Below are 11,156 nucleotides of genomic sequence, written 5' to 3'. Positions count from 1 at the left end.
CAGGCCCCAAGGGGCGAGAGGGGATGCCTGCGGGCTGGTGGAGGCTGAATGAATTTAGTGCCTGTGAATGAGGCGGGATTGGCAGCCCTTGAGACAAACTCCCTCTTTGTCCCTGAGCTGTACCTCCCAGACGAGGGCAATGCCAACTTTCTTCGCTCCATCCTGTCCACATTCTTTGGCCCAACTCAGCTGTGAGGAGAGGCACAGAGGCTCCCATGTTTTAGGCCCCCAAAAGAATCCGTTAATTTGCGCCTCGGAGACCCGCAAGCAGCCTGCAGCCTGCGTGGCTGGAGTCACAGAGCCGACAGTTGCCAAGACAGCAGTTCTCGAACATTTCTGACTGTAGCCCACGGTGAGAACTGAATTTCGCGTCATGACCCAGGGACACACACAGGCATGCACGTTCATGTACGTCCTCACACAGAGTTTAGACATGGGAAAAAGGAAGTGGAATAGTGCAGGAAAGACGGATTTTATTTTGTGCGTCTTGTTTCTGTGCGCACGTGCGTGTGTGGTCGCGATAGAAATCATATTTCTGGCTGTGGATGGTGTTAAGAAAAGACCGAGAAACACTTGTGTAGATCACGCTTTCCCCAACTCTATATTAAACCGCCAGCTCAGAGGGTGACGAAACATGTTAGCATATTAAAGACCCTGGAGATTCCTGCAGGAAAGAGATTTGTTGGCTTTGCTGACCAAGTGCATGAATTGTCTCCCTCCTTTCCCTGAATGCTTACGCTACTATCTCACGGAACCAGTATTTCACCGAACGTAGGCCTGGAAGGAATTTGAACAGTCCTCTAGAATTTCCTCAGGGGTGTTAGTTGCAGGGTAAGAGGGCGTCTGCCTCAGCAAGAACAGAGCTGGTAAGTCAGATCATTGGTTTCCAAGTAAGATTTTGCTTGAAAAAGTCCTCTTGCCGAAAATGTTTACAAACTACAAGTCTAGTCCAAATCTCTCATGGGAAACGGAGGCCCAAAGAAGGGAAGTGACTAGAGCAGGCCACCTGGGGGGGTCCTGTTAGAGTTGGGACCCCCTTTTACTGAGTTCTTTTTTTTTTTTTAATGTTTTATTTATTTTTGAGAGAGGGAGAGAGAGACGGAGCAGGAGCAGGGGAGGGGCAGAGAGAGACACACACATAGAACTTGAAGCAGGCTCCAGGCTCTGAGCTGTCAGTACAGAGCCCAACGTGGGGCTTGAACCCACAAACCGCGAGATCATGACCAGAGGCAAAGTTGGACCCTTAACCGACTGAGCCGCCCAGGAGCCCCTGCTGAGGTCTTAACTGTAAACCTTCTGACTCTACCTCCAGGGTGAGGTAAACACTGGTGCAGGGGGGCTGGAGGTCTAGGGTCTGGGGGCAGTGGGAGGCGGGCATCAGAGGGCCTGGCCTTGTCCCTCTTCCCTTGCTCCGTTGCTGACCTTTTGAGAATGGTTTGACTTCTCCATGTTTGAGCTTTCTCATCTGTAAGATGGTGAGTAAAGATACTACCTTAAAAGTGAGATAATTTGTGGCACTTTGGAAAGACAGGTATTGTATAATAAATATAAGGAAATTATTTATTTTTTCTAAGCCTCAGAAAGGAAATTCTATAGTACTAACCAGGAAGTTTGTTGACTCATCGTACTGTAACTTAATGAAAACTTTGTTGTCCAGTTCTAAGAAAAGTTGCTCATTACTATGTTAAAAAAACAAGGATGTTTAGAAACTCCTCTTTTGTCCAAATAAAAATTATTGTTTTCCCAGAGGTGACTTTGCCTAGATTGTATTCAAACTAGCAAAGAATGTCTACTCCTTGTCCACGGGGGTTTAAAGTGAAGTTGTTTTACATCCAATAGCGTCTTTAAACAGTACTGTTCATTCAGCTTTTGTTGGACAGATATATGTTTGAATGGGGTGTGATTGCTTGTACTTCCGATCGTCTCTCTGTCCCCTGCCACCCTGCTCCTTGTCCCTGGAAGCTATTTTCAAGGGACTCCATCAATGGTTTTCCTGCCTTTGGCACCTGGTTGAGGTCGGCCTAATGGAAGCCTGGCAGGAGCTCAGAGGGCAGAGGAGAGTGGGTCTGGGGTATTTGTTCCTTGGCTGCTTCCTTGTACTGAGGGCCACAGCTCCCTGCTGTGTAGGGTCCATTACCCGCTCCCTCCTCTGGGTCTGGCCTGGGGTAAATGTCCCGTAGACTGATCCTCTATTCCACTCTGATTATACTTCTGAAATTCCTTTATTAACTCTCTCCAACTGACCCAATTTGAGTGAGACGTCTATTTTCTGCCGAGACTTTGACTTTCACCTTGTTTCATATACGCATTCTCGTGTTTCACATTTTCTTGCCTTTTTCTGTTCAGTGTCACAAAATGTGCGAAAGTATAGAAGACTCAAATTTTTCTTTCTTGTGTATCCTTTGTGTTGAGAGGCAGCAGTAAGCAGGACGTCACCCTGGGGTGCTTTCAAAATCACTGATGCCTGAACCTCCCCCAGAGATTCTGATCACTGGGTCTGGATGGGGACCCAGTGTCCTGTTACCAGGATCTCTATCTCTGTGTGGGACCCACAGACGTAGGGAAGGAAGTCCGGCTCTGTAATTTGTTTCTGCCAGGTCTGCTCGCTGGGTCTTAGTGCCGTGTGTGTGTGTGTGTGTGTGTGTGTGTGTGTGTGTGTTGGCACCTGCACTCTCTGACCCTGGATCTTATATTGCTTTTTCTAATGCTGATTGCAGCAGCTGATGGTCTGAACCTTTGGTTCAGACCACACACACCGCTGCCCTCTTGTGGACGTGGGCACAGCTGTTGTCGGCGGGCCGAAGTGGCCGCCTGTAGCATTTTCTTCTTGCCACCCACCGTCAGGACGGAATAGGGTTTCTATATTTTATTTATTTAAAAAAAAATTTTTTTTTTCAACGTTTATTTATTTTTTTTTGGGACAGAGAGAGACAGAGCATGAACGGGGGAGGGGCAGAGAGAGAGGGAGACACAGAATCGGAAACAGGCTCCAGGCTCTGAGCCATCAGCCCAGAGCCCGACGCGGGGCTCGAACTCACGGACCGCGAGATCGTGACCTGGCTGAAGTCGGACGCTTAACCGACTGCGCCACCCAGGCGCCCCCGGAATAGGGTTTCAAGATGCAGTTCAGTCAAGAGTAGGAGGAGGCTGCCCATAACCACTCCCAGAAGATACTATGTCCTGTTCTCTAACAGCCTTTGGTAAAGAGCTCCTCTTAATTCCTGTGCATTCTTCTTTTAACAGTTTATTAATTTGTTTAGGATTAGCTCTCCCTGAGGAGGGGTGGGGTGGATTAATCGCCGTGCAGAAAGGTAGAGCGTTTAGGAGACAATTGAAAAGGGCCACAAATGAGCCTCTGGGAGGCAGAGTCTGCAGATCAGAGTGAACGAGTCCGGGGACAAGGGAGTTTGCTGTGATTGGCCAAGCTGCTGAAATGCCGTACCCGCCCTCCTCCCTGGAGCCTCTTCCTGTGCCTTGTCTAACTATCACCTGGAAATTCCCTCCTCTGGCTTCAGCCTCCTCTTGCCCAGGTCTCCTGAACTTGTCAGTTCCTGCCTCTAAGCACGCTCCTGGCCTGTTTTCTGCCACACACCTGTCCCTCTGTCCCCTTCCATCCAGTAGATGTCCACTGGCCCCTTCATAAGAGAGTTGGTAGCAATCCGTTAACTGTTTCCCATCAAACAATTCATGTGATATATTGTGCATTAATTACTAGAATGCTTTAGATCATATTATCATTGTTAGCAGTGATGTAAGAGGAAATATGCGTTAGTGATTAGTCTATTTTGTATCAAATAATTTTTATTAATTTCTTGAGGGCAGATCTAAGAAAAAAAAAGGATAACTGTGCTCTTAAGAGGTAGATGTAATTTTGACCATTTAAACTTACATTAAACAGGGGCGCCTGGGTGGCTCAGTTGGTCAAGCGGCCGACTTTGGCTCAGTCTGTCATCTCAAATCTCGTGAGTTCGAGCCCCGCATCAGGCTCTGTGCTGACAGCCTGGAGCCTGGAGCCTGCTTCAAATTCTGTGTCTCCCTTGCTCTCTGCCCCTCCCCTGCTTATGCTCTGTTTCTCTCTCTCTCTCAAAAATAAATAAACATTGAAATATTTATAAATTTACGTGAAACAAATTTTTGTGCCATATTTGGAGAACTCTTACCATGATTTTGGGTTATCCTTGCTGTCTGCCGTCACTCGTGTGCTACCATTATCTGGGTTAATGTGAGCCCGCTCACTTGTTCAGTAGTGTTTTTTGAGCACTGACCCTGTGCCAGGCACTGTTGTAGGTTCCAGGGAGGGAGCAAGGAACAAAACCGTCTCTTTTCTCAGATTCTGATGGGAAGTTAACGTATATATATTTGCTTCAACAGTTCCTTCTCAAGTTTTGGAACTAGGACCGATCCCTCAAGCTCCTTTTTTTGAGGGGGGGGTTGGTGTCAATTTTTGGGAATACTTCGCTCTTTATTGGCAACTTCTGGCGATGGAATTCGATGAACTGTTCACAATCTAGCAATTTTTCTAGTAGCTGAGATCGCAGTAGGAAGAGGAGAAAGGGTTGGACGAGTTTTCATGGGGCCACTGGCTTTTGCACAAAGCTGTGGGTGTGAGTCGGGCTGCATCGAGCATGGCGGTCCACACCTTGGGCCCTGCAGACACAGATCTGGCTCCAAATTCTGGTTTTGCCACATATGTATGTGTAACTGCATGACTTTGGGCCGTTCACAACCTTTCTGAGGCTCATTCTCTGCCGGCTCCCAACCCTACCTCCCACAGAGGAGAAAAGTGATAATAATCTACCTAAGTGGCTCTTGGAGTGATCATTAGGTGAGATTATATATATATATGTATGTGTGTGTATATTTATGTTGTGCTTAGTGTAGCGAGTGTCTGGAACAAAGCTCAATATGATAGCTGTCACTACTAAGTATAATTTAGTGTTTCTTCCTCCCTACCACATTTACTGAGGTATGATTAACCAATAAAAACTGGATATATTGAAGACGTACAACATGATGTTTTGGTATGCGTATACATGGTTCAATGATTGCTACAACTAAGCTAATTAACACATCCACTATCTCACGTAATTGCTAGTGTGTGTGTGTGTGATAAGAACACTTGAGATCTACTCTCTTGGCAGATTTCAAAAAAAAATTCTTTAATGTTTATTTTTGAAGGAGAGAGAGAGAGAGAGAGAGAGAGAGACAGAGTGTGAGCGGGGGAGGGTGAGAGAGAGACAGAATCCAAAGCAGGCTCCAGGCTCTGAGCTGTCAGCACAGAGTCCGACGTAGAGCTCAAACGGGAATGGTGAGATCCTGACATTATGGGGACTTCTAGATTAATTGCATTGTAGTTAGAGAATATATTCCACATAGTCTGGCAAGTGCTGAGACAAGGGAAATACAGGTTGATACTGGTGCGTAGAGCAGGGACACCTGACAGTCTAGGCAGGCTACCTGGAGGAGGAGTGAGTATTAAGCCCAACACTGAAGGATGAGTAGGGCCCTGGTAGAAAAGGCGTATATGTATGCTTATGTGTGTGCTGGGAATATAGCAGCAGAGGGACCTCAGTCTTATGGGGGAGACCCTTACTTGGACAGGACAGGTTCAATGTAATGTCGTAAATGTCATGACCGAGGGAAGCCTTGAAACTTTGGGATTGTGGCAAAGTATAGCGGTTCTGTTTCATGAAGTTACGGATAGGTAAAGCTAAAAGGTATGGTCAAGTTTGTTGGGGTCAGCCCTGGGTTCGGATACTCTTTTGCCTCTGAATAATTTTACCACCGTCTAGATATTAAAATTCTTAAAGCCTCAGTTTCCTCATCGATGCACCAGGGGGGGTACAAATATCCCCGCCTGGCGGGATCGACACGACGCTATCTGAGATTCATCAGATACAATCAAGCAATTAGCAAAAGGCTGGTGTCAGGGCTCTGTGATCGGGAGTGGTTTTAATCCCTGGGTGTGAGTTCTTATGATGTCACTCTGGGTGCCTGGCCCTCAGAGGAACTCTGAGGTCCCTCTGTCACTGCAGAATACCCAGGAGGCAGCGGTGGAGAGGACAAGAACAGCCAGGAGCCCCGACCGGAAGGAGCCCACGAGCACGGTGTGCTGTGGCCAAGGCAGAGCCGGCCAAGCTGGTGAGTGCTGAAAAGCCGCATGCACAGAGCGCCTGGCCTGGAAGACTGGCCTAGAAGCTTGTCCAGATTCAGCAGAAAGAGCATTCAGATCAGTGCTGTCTGCCCTGAGTGACAGGGGAGGGTGGCATGTGGGTCATGTATTTTCTACCCCTGGAACTTGGCAGGAACACCTAATACTTGTTGCATGCTTATTTTTTTTACCACACACCACGCTAAATTCTTTACGCGACTTGTATCGTTTAACGCTCTTAACCCTATAAGGCCGGGACTCTTACTAGTCTTATTTTACAGATGCGGAATCTGGCACAGAGAGGGTAAGTAACTTGCCTTCTGTCTCACAGTCATTGGTTGTGGCTCGTCTCTGCCACGTTTCACAGTCTATTGAGACTGGAAGCTCTTTGAAAGGAGGGGCACGATTGTATCTATTTTGGACCCTCCGTGGCCTCCTAGGTGTTTGGATGGTTTTCATTGCTACACTGAACTCAGTGGTTCTCGCTGGACACACGGTCGCTTGGGATGTTTCAAAAGCTTCTCGCGTCTGGGCCCAACCTCATATTACTTGCATCTGGGTCTCTGAGGTTAGGGCCTGGGCATCTGTGCCTAGGGAGTCTCAACAAAGCTGAGAAACGTTGGGCTAAATAAAATTCTTTGTCAAACTGCAAGCCTTTCTTCCCGCCTGTTGGCACTGGGGGGTGCTGTGGGATAGTCTAAAAAAAAAAATAGTATTTCCTTTAACCCAAGGAACACATTTCTTTTTGTTTGCAAATTTGTTTTGTGTATCTCCTCTCAGGGGCTTGGTAGAAAGCTTGTCAAGACAGGTAATGGCCTGAACTAGCCTCTCTGTGGCTCTTTTGAAGGTGGACCACTGAAATTGAAGCAGGCAGACCTAGAAAATTTCTGCAGTCTGCAGTTCGTTTTGTTTTCAGCCTTCCTTCAGGAGCAGTTGGTCTGTGCTCAGGACGAAGAGGTTTGCAAGGAATCACTTGAGGTGTGGCAGGCTGAACAGCCACCCGGAAGGTGTCCCTGTCTGATCCCCAGGACCCGAGACTCTATGACCTTACATTGCGAAGGGAGATTTGCAGGTGTGATGAAGTTAACGATCTTGAGATGGGGAGGCTATCCTGGTGGGATAACCAGTGTTCTCACAAGCCACAAGCCTTAAAAGCCAGAAGAGGGAGCAGAGGGTTGGATCAGAGAGGGGGATAGAGGAAGGAAGCAGAGTCAGGGGGCACTCTAAGACCCTAGGCTGCTGAGGAGGAGGGGCCACAAGCCCCGGCTGAGGGCAGCCTGTAGAAACTGGGAAAGAGTTTTCCTCTAGAGCTTTGCAAAGGACCTCAGCCCTGCCGACACCTTGACTTTAGCCTGCTGAAGCCCATTTGGGACTTCTGACCCCCAGATCTGTAAGACCCTAAATTGGTGGTGTTAGCCACTAATAAGTTTGTAGTCATTTGCTCCAGCAACAGTCTGAAACTAATACACAAAGAATGCCTGAAATGCCTCCCCTGGGAGGCATCATTGCTCGTCTGCCTAATGGCCATTTCTAACAACCCTCCTTCCTTGCCTTGTTCCCAAGTACTAATACTCCCAACCTCTTTTGCACTCAGGGATGATCAGGAGACCCACGGAGTTATAAGGAAAAGCCAGCTGGGGAAAGAGTCTCTTTCGGATAAAAGGAGGTAAGTATTCCACAAGAGCTCTCTTTTACTGTCTTGGCCACCCCCTTGATGTTTGACTTCGGAAACACACTGTGAGAATGTGAGGTCTAGGGAAACAGCAGCCATTTTGGGACCATGAGGTGAAAAAAAAATCCATGCAGGACACCCTGACCTGTCCTTGGGATTCGAGACCACTGTTAGCTCAGTCCTGCAGTTACACTTCACCTTCCCGAATAGGCCTTCAATTACTGTTTCAGGAGCCACCATTTCTTACAGAAAATCATAGAAAACCAATAAATACTTAATTGAATGCCCCAGGCTCTGGGCTGGGACAAAGGCACAGAGGAAACAGGCCTGTTCTGGAGGAGTTTGCAGTCTCTGTCCATCAGGTTTCCTTTGGTTGCAAGTGCCAGAAACCCAGCTTTGCAGTGGTGAGGGCGGGAAAATGAGGCAGGACATAAACCTGAGGACCCAGTCTGGTGCTTAAGAAGTATCAGTGTTCTTCTCATAGTGAGGACTTCAGTTTAGAAAGTTCTTTCACACGCTTCTCATCTCTGTTTCCACCTGCACAAAGACCTTGAAGATAAGAAGAATAGAATTGCGCAGGGCACCTGGATAGCTCAGTCGGTTAAGCGTCCGACTTGGGCTCAGGTCATCATCTCACGGTTCGTGGGTTCGAGCCCCGTGTTGGGCTCCGTGCTGACAGCTCGGAGCCTGGAGCCGGCTTCAGATTCTATGTCTCCCCCTCTCTCTGCCCCTCCCCTGCTTGTGCTCTCTCCTTCGAAAAAAATAAACATTAAAAAAATGAAGAAGAATAAAATTGTTGTTCTCAATTTGCAGGGGAGGCAGCAGAGACCCAGATTTTGAGATCCTTCCTCAGGGGCACTGAAAGAGGCAGGGTGCTGCCATGGCCCCAGGTTTCCTGATTTCTGTTTTTTTGTTTTTTTTTTTTTTAACCCCTCATAGATCACACAATGTCAAGACTGGTAAAAATCCTTAGAAATTATCTAGCTCAGGGATGGCAAGTAGGTTTTACTTATTTTATGTGCCAGTTCTGGCCTCTGGTGACAATGGCCTGAAGCACTGGATTGTGTCCTACTTCCTGGGAAAGGGTGCTGAGATTGATTAGTAATGTCTGCATGGGCTTTGGTGAGTGAGCACATGGGGCACAGACACACACTTGCTGTAATTCACCTAATCTAACCTTTCATTTAAACAACAAAGAAATGAACCTTAGAGAAGGGAACTGACTTACTCAAGGTTATACAGTGAACTAGGGGCAGAACTGGGACCAGTGGGTTTTCTCATTGACAGTCCAGCTGCCAAGACTGCCAATCAGACTTAAGTATGTTCTTCCCACCTCAGGATTTCCACTGTTTACCTCACGGAGGTAACCTAGCCCATTAGAGGCCATAGGTTCTAACCCCAGCTGTGGCGCTGTGTAGCATTAAACAAGTTGACTTATCTTTTTGTGCTTACAGATAAATCTGCTTCCCCTAGATAGCTTCCTTTATCTCAAAGAAAATGCACACTTTGTGTGTTATCAACTAGACTAAGAAATGTCAGCCAAGAAGGTCAAAATGAAAGAAACATGGTGGCTTAGCATAGCCTTGACAGGCAGCCAGAGTGGGTAAGTTGGGCTCTCCTTGTCTGTTCCGGGGCCGTAAACTTCAGGGGAAGGATAAAGGGCTAGATTTGCCCTTTGCAAGAAATAAAACAAAAGAAGCAATCTTTTTATTTCTCGGGTTACAGAACTCTGGCTTGATTCTATTACATGTGACTGGGCATTCCAAAGAATCCCATTTTCCCATGGGCTTTTGGCCCTTTGCAGGTGGGATGGGTTGCTCTCTGGTTTTCAAGTAATCTTATAAGCCCTGGGCCCGTGGGGTTTGGAGGGAGAGCAGTGACCCAGGCTGACGTGGGGAACTCTGGCTGGCTATTCCGGTCAACTGTAGAGTCCTTAGCGTGGGGATGTATGAGTGGCTTGTAAACTGTGAAGCACCTTCAGATGAGAACTAGAACTCCTGTGGTCTGAGCAACAACATAAACTGAACATAATTTTTTTTCACTTTTCAGGGATGGGCATGGGGAAAGAGCAAGGAGTCCATGGAAATTCTGCTTGTTAGTGATGGTGAACTGGAGTGGCCTGGATATTTGAATCAGCACCCTGGGTTTTTCAGCAGATACCGGGGTTTTTCAGGTATTTCAGAACTACACAGTCCTTCCATGTTATCATCCTGTTGACTTTCCACAGTGAGTGGAAGGGGTCATTCTCCCTATTTTAGAGAAGAGGAATGGAAGTCCAGGGAGGCTGAGTGACTGGGGAGCAGGTCAGGTGGCGAATCATCGGAGAGGCTGTGATGTGAACTTGGCTTTTTGGGTGCTGAACCCAGCAGTATTTCTTATCTCGTGGTGGTGACCTTTGCAGGGTGACTGGTTTATCTGGCGTTCTGGTGGATCGGAGGTCAAGGCCAGGGGAGAGGCCTGTGTGGTTAGAGCAGCTGGAGATTTTGAACTTGGGGTGGGCTTGTATCGGTGGAGGGCGGGGTGGCCAGGATTCTGGGAGCAAAGGACATGGCACAGCCAGGAGACTGGTTTGCTATCAGCTGCTATTTACTGAGTTGTTTGTTTGGCGGGGGGTGGGGGGGTGGGGGAGCGGGTAGGGAGGGGGTTGGTCAGCCAACGTGTTAATTTGTGGGCAAACGCCATTATTTTTAGGGTATGAAACCTGAGTCAGGGAGGCTGAATACCTTGGCCAAAGTCACACAACAGAGCAAGGGACGGAGTCCCGATTGCAAAGCTGCCGTGTCAGCTCTGAAGCCTGTGCATCTGACCACCAGGTAACACCAGAATTGTGAGCCTGTAAAGGTGCAGTGTTGGGAAATAAATTTATAAAAATCGGCCGGGGCCGGTTGGGGAGGCTCTGAGAGGCCAGATTAAGGAACTTGGGGCATTGTTGTCTTCTGGGCAGCAGGGAGCCACTAGATGGGAAAGACAGGCAGAGTCTGCTCCTCCTTCCCCCCTCCAATGGAGTTTTACTTGTTTTTTTATTAAAAAAATTTTTTTAAAATCTTCATTTATCCCTGAGAGAGAGACAGAACATGAGCTGGGGAGGAACAGAGAGAAAGGGAGACACAGAATCCGACAGAGGCTCCAGGCTCCGAGCTGTCAGCACAGAGCCCGACGCGAGGCTCGACCGTGGGATCGTGACCTGAGCCGAAGTCAGCCGCCCAACCGACTGAGCCACCCAGGGGCCCCTAAAATGGATATTTTACTTGTAAGTCAAGTGGGCACATACATGGTAATTGCTTCCGCCCCATTTCCATGGGCTCTCGTGCCGCGTCACCCCCTCTGAGAGGG

At 47.9% G+C, this 11,156-nt stretch overlaps 1 long non-coding RNA gene across 1 annotated transcript; it reads left to right on the top strand.

Moving 5' to 3' along the window:
• Positions 1 to 794: 794 nt before the first annotated feature.
• LOC124514234 (uncharacterized) lies at positions 795 to 10,924 on the top strand. Its single transcript, XR_006962601.1, has 8 exons — positions 795 to 866; positions 6,036 to 6,141; positions 6,433 to 6,455; positions 7,068 to 7,223; positions 7,746 to 7,817; positions 9,873 to 9,996; positions 10,515 to 10,636; positions 10,885 to 10,924. It is a non-coding gene; the product is annotated as an uncharacterized LOC124514234 (long non-coding RNA).
• Positions 10,925 to 11,156: the final 232 nt, after the last annotated feature.

The sequence above is a fragment of the Lynx rufus genome, unplaced genomic scaffold (genome assembly GCF_022079265.1).
Source record: "Lynx rufus isolate CCGP_SWC_20201006 ecotype Redwood Valley unplaced genomic scaffold, mLynRuf1.p SCAF_2, whole genome shotgun sequence".
NCBI classification, from domain to species: Eukaryota; Metazoa; Chordata; class Mammalia; order Carnivora; family Felidae; genus Lynx; species Lynx rufus.
The sequence above is the reverse complement of the archived record's forward strand: the minus strand, read 5'-3'. Positions and strand labels throughout refer to the sequence as shown.